Genomic DNA, 12,085 nt, shown 5'->3' on the forward strand with positions numbered 1-12,085 from the left:
AGAAATATAATAAAGACATCCCGAAATAGCGGAAAGGAATACAACTCTTGGAAAAATAAACTTCAACCATCCCGGAAAATGAAAGATCCATGTCATTGTAGAATGAAATGTAGCGAAAAGATTCCTGAAGAAGAAAGGCAATCTATATTTGGTCATTACTGGAATCTTGGAGACATCAACAGACAACGAGATTTCATTTCAAAATTAGTGCAAAGAAAAAATAAAGAAAGAACAAGAATTAGCCGAAAGAAGATAAATATTGATGCAGAGAAAAATGAAGAATCGCCTTCTCCAAACCAACATAGTAGAAGAACATTCACGTTTGATTATTATTTCATAAAGGACAACATCAAAGTACCTGTGTGTAAGATTTTCTTTTTAAATACTCTTTGTATAAGTGCCCAGGTTGTTAAAACTGTACTTAATAAAACTTGTTCCATTGGTACGATTTCCGAAGACAGAAGAGGAAAGGCCTGCAAAAACTCCTTACTCAAAGAATCTGTCAAAGAATCGTCCATCTGTTAACGATGTAATCTGTCCATTAACGAAAAAGAAATACGACCATTTGCAATTTCTTTGCCAGAAGAAAGTTATTTCATGTCAATATCATGATTTTTTTAAAAACCTACCTTATGATGAAAAACGAACAGGGGAAGATTCAGATATTGATGTTTAAATATTTGATTAGATTATTGATATTATGGATTGATCAGAACTAGCCTAAGTACTTCCATGTAAGTATATTCTATGTCCAAATTTGGACATAGACTACATCAGTTGAGACTTTACTAGTCTATGTCCAGCTTTTTTTAGAACGTGGCCTTTATCATTAAAGCAATGAACTGTAGGGAAAGTAGCTTTTTAAACATTGTTATACAATTTTCTGATAAAAGAATTTTATAATATTTTGAGAAAAAAACAAAAAAAAAATGCTCTCCTGTAAAATTAACATTTTGTGACTTAGGCTACTTCTGCATCCAAGCGACGACTTATTATATGATTACGCACTTCTTCTTCCAATTTCTCAGGAACACTGCTATATTTTTCGTGTCTGCCTCGATTAGCTGCCTGTATTATTTCATTTACTTCATTATTTTGTTTGCTAGAAAGGTCTCCATTACTTAAGAGTTAATGCAAAGAGTTGCCATAAAGAAAAACTTGCAAGGTTATTAAGACTACTTGAAGACCGGTATATTGGTTTTATACCTGTAGCACAAGATGCAATATACATTCTTTGTTTTTGAATATCAGTCATACTCCAGTTAATCAGCGAAAATCTTGTCTTTGTTTATCTACTAACTTAAGTACCTAAACATTTATAACGACATTTATCACTTAACTTGCATAACTTTGTCCATTTTTCATCTTCCCAATATTTTTTTGGCACTGAGCTATCTTTCTCTTTCGCTTTTTTACATTTTATGGTGGATGACATGGGTTTAACAGAGCGTCTTTCGTTACTTGAATTTTGATTTCCATTATTATAGTTCACATTTAAAAGAGGCCACTTATTAGAAGAATCATCAAAGGATGATTAAAAACTATTGGAACAATAATTTGGGTCACCCGAAATGTTACCAAAGACTGAACTGTTAGAGAAACTGGTTGGTATTGAAGACGAAGAGCAACTAATGTTCTTCTTATGCTCACTACTGATTGTAAGGTCATGATTTATAAACTTTGGTCCTATTTCGTTCCTAACAGCTTCAATGTACTTGTTCGATACGAGTCGATAGTTGGATTTTGGTGGTTTTCTTTGTTTTCTAAATCAACATTCATAAGAAAATCTGGTCCATATTGTTTTTCAGCTAAAGGGGAAATAATTTTAGGGCTTTCATTCATAACAGTGGTAAACTTGGTGACAGAATAACTGCTTATGGGAATATTTTTCACTTTTATTAGTAGAAATAACAAATGATTAATGAGCATACAAACCCACACTTATATAGTTACCCTGTCTTTTGGTAAGACCAAAGCTTTAAAAATAATTACAATTATAAAGTACTTTTCCAAAAAAGAAACTAATTACAATAAAAATGTACATGTTAAAAAAAAAGGATCTATATTGATCTAGTTACAATTACATCTTCTTTTTCTTCCTATTTTTAAGAAATTCTGCTTGTTTATTAGCGGATTGATATGTTTATGGAAGCCTGTCACTCCATATTTTGCGCGGCCGTCCAATACTTCTTCTACTGATTGGTCAATTGTCTCTTGCTATTTTGATTACACGGATCTTCCCAATTCTGCTTATGTGTATTTATTTTTTCTTTCTGTATTTTGTTCACTTCTTTATAAACTGTACGTTACATTTTCTTATATTGTGAATACTCTTCTTTCTATCTTGCAGCGTATTTTCTATAATTCATCTCATTGCTCCTATCTTCGCCATTTCCAGTAGCACTTGTGTTGTAAATATGCGGGACTAGTTTCTGAAGCATACCTCACTTTTACATATATATTGGTCTTACACTGTCTTTATCATTTTTTAACTTCATCTCAGTGTAAATATGTCGATTTTGCCATAAAGTGTTACTAACTGCCATTCTATTTTCTTTTTGTACATCATTTCTCACTTTTCTCTCCAGGTTTCCATGATCTTTTTTTTCAGAACTAGGTGAGGACTCCACAAATAGATGTCGAAGGTAAACATTTCCTACAGTACTGGGTTCCTAAACCAGAAAAAAACCCTTTTAGAATCACGTCGACCAGCTTGGCTGTGAGTCAGACCTCCCTGCCGTCCATAACTCCTAACTGGACGGGACCACCAGTCGTCCGCCTCTGCCTAACCAGATTTTTTCATTCGTTTTTCTTTCTACGCATACATACACATATACCTCCTGGTCGTCAGCATTTCAGTGTCATCGTAGTCCCATCTCTAAGCGAAAGGCAGATCTACGATAAGCTGTCCCGTGTGCACCTTGTAGTTGACCGTCTACACGGTTAGCTTTCGCTCTCCCTTCTCTTGTATCACATAGTTGTGAATTTTATTCCTTCACATCTCGTGCGGCAGCATCTTTTCTATCATCTCTCGTATCGACTCAAACAACACTCTCTCAAGCTCAGTCCTTTGTCAGACCCATCTAACACACTTCAAAGTGGTATGTGACATGGTGTCCGACGCCCCGCAATACAGGCAGTTAGTTGTCCGATTCGACTATTTTGAACCTAAGCGAGTAGCTACGGAGTCTCCTGTGTCCTGTGAGCACTTGCGTCAAGCAGTAGTCTAAGCGTTTGTGTCGGCAGTCCTGCCAGCTCCGCAGATTCAGTATTAGTGACTTTATATACTGTGTTACATTCCCCATTGTATCTCACTTGCTCTACCACATCGCGATGAATGTGGTCCTCTTCTCGCTTCTGACATTCTACTCTTGTATATCCCCATTTCTTCACTTCTCTTTTCTACCAACATATATGTTCGGGGACACGGTTGTTGATCACACACAGGCCAGCAGTAGACGCAGTCCTGTAAGCACTTGCTATTCTCAACACACTAGTTTTTCCCGCATATACCAATAGTCTCTTGTACGCCCGTGTTTCAACTTCCGCACTTTAGTCTGGTGCCGCGTAGAGGATGATAGACTGCACAATTCGTCTTTTCGGATTTAGGCCCTCGGATATTGGGCACCCAGCGTAGCAGCTCTTTCCGCTGCCCTACGGGTCACCTCTCGTACCTCCCCGAACGTGCTCCTCCAACTCTCATTCGTATGGAAGGCAACCTCCACGTACTTAAAGTACTTCTTAAAATGATCCTCATACTCGCACAATCAACACCTTTTTATCTTCCTTTATACGGCCTTTAAGGACTATTGCTTTAGCCTTCTCCGCAGCGAGACTCAAATCATGATAATTTATCCAGTACCGGATCGATGTTATTATCAACATATTGGGCTCTTAAGAGGTCTAATTCACAACATTCGATCGGTATTGACTGAATTTCTCCACAAATTAATGTTGCAACAAAGTATACTATAAATAAGGCTTTAGTATACATCACAAAGATTAGCATGAAATTTCTTATACGAGACAATACATAGTACGACTTATTGAGTGTCTTATTGTGTAATTTAAGGAATTCAGTAGTAAATTATTAAAATTTAAGTATACCTTGTATGGGACTTACAAAATGTAAGTGATTAAAGTATATTACTTTTGTTTTGTCTACGTTTAAAATTAAGGTATTAGATCGATAACAGTTATCAAATCGAGCCAAAAAATAATTGCAAGTATATGCTAATTTCTCTTAGGCCTGTCTTGAGAGCACAAGAAAAGCATTATCTAAAAATAACTGGGCTGTTCCTCATATTACTTATCGTTTCACTTTAATGTCTAAGGGTCTCATCATACTCTGTTGTTTAATCACCATACAGTCGATGATTGATTTAAGGTTGCGCGTAGGTTGCATCCATGTAAACTTATGACTCTATACTGAAAATGAATCGCTTCTGGAAATACTCTAATCCTTTAAAAATGGATTAAATTTTTAGAGAATAGTGTTGGTAGAACTCGAGCTTCACTATCATTTATGGGTTCTTCTACAACCGATTCAACAATACTGCTTTTCGGGATTTTACCCACACATTCATTAGAGTCTCCTAGAATAATCATTTCATTCTTACCTATCCTATTCTAGTAAATTTAGTAAATCATTTTCGAGAGTGGCTCTGGCATAATATCCCAAGCTGAATAAGCTGATTATATTTGTGCAGTAAATTTATGACTGCGGATAGCTGGATCCATTTGGCTTACATTTTATTATTATTATTTTTTAATTAAGAGCAAAGTAGTGGCTGGATTAGTGAACAGCTTAAAGGAAGGCTTAGAACTCATTAAATATAAGTAAATAAGGACGTTGGTTATTTTTTTTTAAATAATTAAAATTAAAGATCGCAATTAAGCAAAAAACGCAACCATGATAACGACGGAATGGCAAAAGTAGGTAATACATATATACAAATACATAACTCTAACCTGCCATTATGTATCCATGCCCTCCACGCTAAAAAAAAAACATAACACAATTTAATGTAAGTACATTTACAACAAAATTAAGTTTTGTTTAAACAGTACGTACTTATTGAACAATACAAAAAGACTTCATCAATATATAATATTTGACTAAGTAAATTTTCAATAACTCGTCAATTTTTAACTATTTTAATAATATTAGATCCACCTGGGCCAAATCTACCTAGATATAAAATTTGAAAGGGCCTTTAATTTTTCTTATCTACTTTTACAACCAACAATTTGTTCATTTTCGTATGATAGGATTTATTGTTTATGTTAATCGTGGAATGGTTCAGTCATTGGTTCGTGATAGTTGAGAGAATGGAACGCAACGGGTATTTTAGTTTAATTTTTCGCTCATAGTAGTTGTGTGTTGTATATCAAGTTTTATGGGTTTAAAAAATTCAAGTTTATGTAGGTAAAAGTAAAGGTAAGTTTTTAATTTATTTTTAATTAATTACGGATTTACAAAAATATTATTTTGCTATGTAGTAATTTTGTTTTATTATTAAAAAGTATTTATAAGTATATTTTACATTGTACATTTAAAATTACTCTTTTAATGAATTCCAGTATACTTAATTTGTAAAACAGATCACTTGTATGTAATGTATGATAGTATATTATTATTTCATTATGGTATTGGTATGGTAGTACCATATTGTAGTATGGCATTACTCGTATACACTAAGGTTTTTTGCAACTAATTAACTGAATTGTTAGCAGTTAAATGTTTATGTGTTTATATATATATTATATATATATATATATATATATATATATATATATATATATATATATATATATAAATATATATATATATATATAAATATATATATACATATATATATATATATATATATATATATATATATATATATATGCCTACGATAATGTACTATCAGAAGTATCAGTGTGTGGCAGATGCCGATGATCTTGTCTTAATTACAAAAAGACCAGATGCATTAAAACAAATTTTAATAGATTAGAGAGGAAAGCCAGGGAATATGGACTAGAAATAAATAAGGAAAAAACAAAGTATATGGTGATGAGAGAAAATCCGATACATAACCTTATCAAGGACTATAATTTCAAAATAGTTGAATAGTTTAATTAGTTCAATTACTAGAGACTAACATTAACACATAGTAATGAAAAATGGAAAATATTAAGAATGCTGCGAGACTATCTAAGATGTTGAGGTGGAAAAAATATCCAGAGCCACTAAAATACAAATATAGATCACAGTTATTCGACCTACGATACATTACGCAAGTAAGATCTGGACACTTAATAAAGATATAGAGCTAAAATTAGATAGATGGAAGTGAAAGATGGAATAAGTTACAAGGGTTTGATTAAGGAGAATAGCTGATGAATAAGAACCAATAACGAAATAATTGAAAACGAAATTGAATTTTTAAAATGGAGAAAATAATCACATTTTCAAAATTTATTTTTTCACTTTTCAATAATGTGGACAACGAGATACGTTTAATCCATATTATAAAAGATTACATAAAAATGCATATTTTAAATACGTTTTAAAATTCAACTCGTGAGGCACTAAATAAATCAATAACTTTTATTATGTAATATTGCATTTAAATTAGGGAGACTTTAGTGTGACATTACAAAGGACAGGGAGGCCTGTGTGATAAGTGTGATAAAAAGAAAGTGGTCTATAAAAGAAAGAATTATTGTAAAATGAATTGACAGAATTGCGAGAATATAAAATGGACAGCAAGCTCAACTGAACATAAGATTTCAGGAATCAGTTGGATAACATTCGAGAGAACCCAATCGAATTGCATTATAAAGAGGCCCTTCAAAAGACGTACGATTGTGTAATATATTTATATAAATTATTATTTTGTGAAGTATTAAACTTAAACAGTTATTATATAAAATTTATATTAATAATAATAAAAAATATTTTTAGTTATTTGATCAATATAATTCTAAAATTGTCGATATAATGATTACATTTTCCAAGTGACGTCAGTTTGAATAAATCGTGACGTGTAATGATTGTATTGTGAAAAATGCTATAATAGTCCCTACACGTAAATGTCTAAATTTCTGAGTTATAGCTAAATTTATAATATATCCGTCCACTGATTATATTTTTTTCATTTATCTTATAGGCAAATATCCTTGTTAGCAGTTTAAGATAAAGTAAGATAGTTACTGTCAGAATTGTTAATATTTCTTTTTTGATTTGAAGCATTCCATTTTTAAAATAAATTACTTACAAATATAATAATGAAAAAGTGAGATGGTATTTAACTCTTCTGACAGAAAGGGTTAAAGCAGAGCTGGGCTGATTTTTTTAATGATAATATTTATATATTAAAATATTCTTTAAATTAGATTATTTAGTTTTTAAATGTTAATTATGTTTTATTAAAATATCTATTTACATGATAAACTCTTCTGATAGAATGCCAGTTTACTACAATTCTTCTATACAACATTAATGTTTTAGTTTCTGAATATATCTATCAACAGTCTTCTTATTTTAGTGTCATCTACTTCTGCGACTTAAAAATAGTGATCTCGTGATTATTATAAATTATAGATAATAAATTCTAAATGCGCAATGTTTTTCTACTGACCCGACCGTGTTTTGTAGTTATTAGTTGCAACAGGTTTTATTCTCAATTTTGTATAACATGGTCGAAATACAAATTTTTTTTCTTATTGATGCGATAATTTCTGCAGTTCTTTTTTTTTCATTTGATTTAATGCATGCTAATTCATATATATATATATATATATATATATATATATATATATATATATATATATATATATATATATATATATATATATGTATATATATATATATATATATATATATATATATATATATATATACTGCCTTCGATTTATATTATGTCGTTTTCGTATTATTCATGATTTATTACTATTATAAAACATTGAAAGAACATAAAATCTCTTAGGCCATATTTGCAGTTCTAGGCTAAAATCTACTGCACGTTACTTGTCTAATTTCTATGAACGTATATACTTTTTTTCAATTAAAAAAAAAGTTCGGCTAGCCGGCTTTATTCTGTATCATATATATTTTGATGTCTTGGTGTTTCTCCTGTCTACATTTAAATAATTACCAAGATATTTAGACTTTGATACTTATTGGAGTTATGACTCTTGCTATAATTTATTTTATTTTTGTAACTTCCAATTTAAACCAAGTTCGGCGCTTTTGATTGTCACTAAATCTAACAATATCTTCTGATCGTCCATACTGGTACCTATTCATTGACGATGAAAAATTTAAAATATTAAACTGGTAAAAAGTACCAAAGTTTCTATAAAATAGTCCAAAATATTCTTATAAAAGTGAAGGATCAAAAGTTACATCATGAAAATCAAGGGTTCAATCAGTTAACTGAATCAAATTAATTTATAAAATTTATACACCGTCATTAGAAATAATTACAAGGCTACAAAATTAAAATTCAAGAAATTCAAAAAGTTTCCTTGAGTTTAGTTTCATGGTCTATTACTGAAAATAAAGTCATTTATCTGCTTGATGCGCAATTTGAAATGAACTATTTGATTGATGATGGTCATGTTTTACTTATATTTTCGTACTGGTGACTTAATGATTTATTTAACTTTCGATCTAGTCTTGTTTAACGTAGTGATCTAATACGGTGTTCATACAATTGATTTAGATTGTGTTTACCCTGTTCTATTGTGGTTTATTGTGCAGATAGATTTTCTTTGGGTGGGTTTGATAAAAGCAGGAAAATACTATCTAATTCCGTTTTGTGTCAAACGGCGATCACAAATTTGGCATTTTAAATGAACAAATAGATCAAACTCCGATTCAATAATTTAAAGAATTCTCAAATTTTATGGTTAATAATTCATTAAGAATTTAATTTGATAACAGTCATATATAGTCCACATTACTCAATACTTACCTTCACTTTTCTATTTTAGTAATATTTTTTTTCTTATATCGTAATTTATTTTACAGATATGTTAAACTATTTCTTTGAAAATAAACACATACATATTTTTTTCATCTTCATGTTTATCAAGATCAGAAAAATTCAAAAAAATATAGAAATGCACAGAACAGTAGAATTGACGGTAAATATTTTTAAGAGTTTACCTTTTTAAATGATTTACTCCCACAAAACATATTTTAAGATACATAAATTATCAAATATTACCAAAATTATGTACAAAAGCAACAGTAATAAAAAAGTAGGACATAAGGATACTCACATTTCTTTACGTCCTACTATTATTTATATTATTAGAAGAACTATCTGCTTCCTACAAAATATGGCAAACAAACAGAAAATACCATCAAAACTTATTCAACAATACAAGAAAATATTAATTCTTTTTATAAAAATTAAGTTTATTTTTAGTTTTGTATTAAAAACATACTGATATGCAACGAAATGAAAAAGTAATAAATATACAGGGTACTTCATTAAAAAAACTTAATTTCAATTCGGTCTAGGCTTATGGGTCAGTCTGTATATTTAAAAATAACGCAGGTCAACAAAAGTCGTTTTTAAAAAACTTTTTTTCGCAAATATTTGATTCTTATACGTTCTTGTTTCTAACATTTCATGTACCTACTAACTAGACGTTAAATAGACGTTGCTTCTCACTCACATCTCCCAAAATTTCCGTTCAGTAACCAAGGTGATTATTAAAAAGTGAAAGCTCAGGCTCATCAAATAGCCTTATATTTGAAAGTTCTTTCAGATGTTAACTAAACTTGAAAGATATTACCCATTAAAGATACTTGTGAATTTAAATAAAAATCAAACATCACTGTTCTAACGCTTCTCATCACGCTTTCCCTTTGTTTAGCTTCTGAAAGGAGTGGAAACTGTTAGCAGAGAGACATGTAGAGATGGATTTTAAAGATTTCCTCGTAAGTTAGTTCTTTCTGCAGCAATGTTGATTCCTTGCCCTACCACGTTTTTTTTATTAAACTTTCATAAGTTCTATGGCCTCAACGAAGGCCAAAAGTTTTCTCATTGGTAGTTTTAGGATCTCTTCTGGTTCAATCCTCGAGTGACCAGCGATGTCCTTCCGTTGCAATGGCATAGGATGTATATGAGAGTTCCTTCTTTCATTTCACATTTTCTCAGCCATGGTTTATTTACTTTACCTATTTTGTAGGTATTTACTTAAACGACCATTATTGATTATTTTCTTAGTTTAAATTGGTCCCTACGTGGCTTTCCACTTATTGTGATGATTTCTTCTGAACCAGCCACTTCTGAACCTATTTTCTTGCAGCATCTTTGGTGATGTCACACAATTATTCTGAGCCTATCAAGATTTCTCTCTATAAAGACAGTTTATTGTCTTTTGCCAGGTTGTTGAGGAGATCTTTAAAATTTCATACCAGTTTTGATTTAGTGTATCAGTAATGTCTAAAACTAACCCAATGCAATTTAGTTTTATTTTGGCAGCTGTCGTGTCTTTTCTGAAGAACTGCATAACTGATACCAAGTTGGGGACAGACCAATAAAAGATTAACGTTTAAGTTAAGGTCTGGTATTTCCAAAATAAGTTTCCATCCCCTAACATTTCGGCCCCGTATCTAAGCTTCATTCATCCACACTTGTGGTATAAGTACCATGTCAATGTTTATCTTAACTATTTTTTTGGGATACTAATGCTGATGCTGTATTTTTGTGCTTCAAATTGATTGAATTTCGATTTTATTTATTATTGGGATTTCCAACAGGTCCATTTTTAATTTCTTTCACTTTCGTAGTAAAAATAGTAAATTGTATTAAGAGGACAGAAAACAAATAGTTTCAAAACAATGCATAAATTCCATGTTAGCCCCGTGATATTTCAAAATAGTGATTGCAGGCTTTGATTCCTCGATGTTTCCCGTCTGTTTTGTTTTGGATTCTTCCAAAGAGATAATGTAGTTTACTGGAAAAGGTAGTAAGGCTTTCAATGAAGCCTTTTAAACTATTTTTACCGATTTCAGCGATTGATTTGGGCCAACGATTAGTTCCGAATTTTGTTTTCGAACTTGTGCCAATAGTGTATTTAGATCCTCATTATTGGCCTCTGGAAAGTACATCAGAAACCGTATGGATTTTGGGAGTTCTTCAGCCATAACAACCACTCCAAAAAGTTCTTTGTAATCTTAAAAGTTGATATGTGCCTCGTCAGCACATATCAACTCGTAGTACCCATCCATGAGTAGGTTTCCTTCGTAACGAGGATCGCAAGCATCCTCGTCGATAAGTTTAGTAAGGGCAACTTTTATTGCTCAACGTTATTCTTAGGCACATACTTATCTGGGTATTCTTTGGGAATGACCGCCGTGCTTATCCCAGTAAGAGCAGCTTTTTAGTTACCGCTTATCCCTTTAGAAGAGGCAGCATTAGCTCTGCTCTTTTTTGTTAATTTCTCCTCGGGATTACTGTAACAGACACAGTCCGTTTCACAGTCTGTGTGAGTTTGACATTCCCTGGAGTATTATTTTAAGGTCTATTAGGTAATTTCATGTTATAAGTCTCAATGCCCCGTTGTATAGTATCAATACGTCCTCATTACCTCTATTAGCAGATATGGTGAGTTTTTTCTCTTCTAGTCTACCAAAAAGTCTCAATTCAACAGCAGAGCCAGTAACATAGGTCAGCAATTCACTATTTATAACTGTACAATACAATAACAAACAATATTAATTCCAGAGCTGACATATGAATTGGAAACATGGGCCATTTTAAGGCAGATAGAAACCTTCTTATACATAAATGAAGGATCCTAAGGGTAATATTTTGTGACATGTTTAAAACGGTATTTGAAAGATGAGGTACTAATACAAATAGATATCTAGTTTAAAGACGTGGTATTACTCATAAAAATAGAAGGACTAAGATGGGTGGAACATCTAGCAAGATTACAGCGGAACAAACCTCCTAGATGAATCCTTCACTCAGATGAATGTTATAACCTTGGGAAAGTAGATGGATGGGTGAGCAAAATTTTAAATGGAACAAGTCTGTAGACGAAGATGCTAGAAAAATAGGTGCAGCAACTT

At 31.5% G+C, this 12,085-nt stretch overlaps 1 protein-coding gene across 4 annotated transcripts in view; it reads left to right on the forward strand.

Moving 5' to 3' along the window:
* Positions 1 to 5,295: 5,295 nt before the first annotated feature.
* The window catches only part of LOC140451733 (probable multidrug resistance-associated protein lethal(2)03659), a 207,570-nt gene continuing 200,780 nt past the window's right edge, over positions 5,296 to 12,085 (forward strand). For 2 of the 4 annotated variants that reach the window (XM_072545590.1, XM_072545610.1), the window contains exon 1: positions 5,309 to 5,440. The gene's annotated coding sequence lies outside the window, so the exon portion shown is untranslated. Of the gene's footprint in view, positions 5,441 to 12,085 lie in introns of all 4 variants that reach the window. The other 2 variants (XM_072545595.1, XM_072545619.1) reach the window with 2 other exon arrangements.

The sequence above is a fragment of the Diabrotica undecimpunctata genome, chromosome 1 (genome assembly GCF_040954645.1).
Source record: "Diabrotica undecimpunctata isolate CICGRU chromosome 1, icDiaUnde3, whole genome shotgun sequence".
Taxonomy (NCBI): domain Eukaryota; kingdom Metazoa; phylum Arthropoda; class Insecta; order Coleoptera; family Chrysomelidae; genus Diabrotica; species Diabrotica undecimpunctata.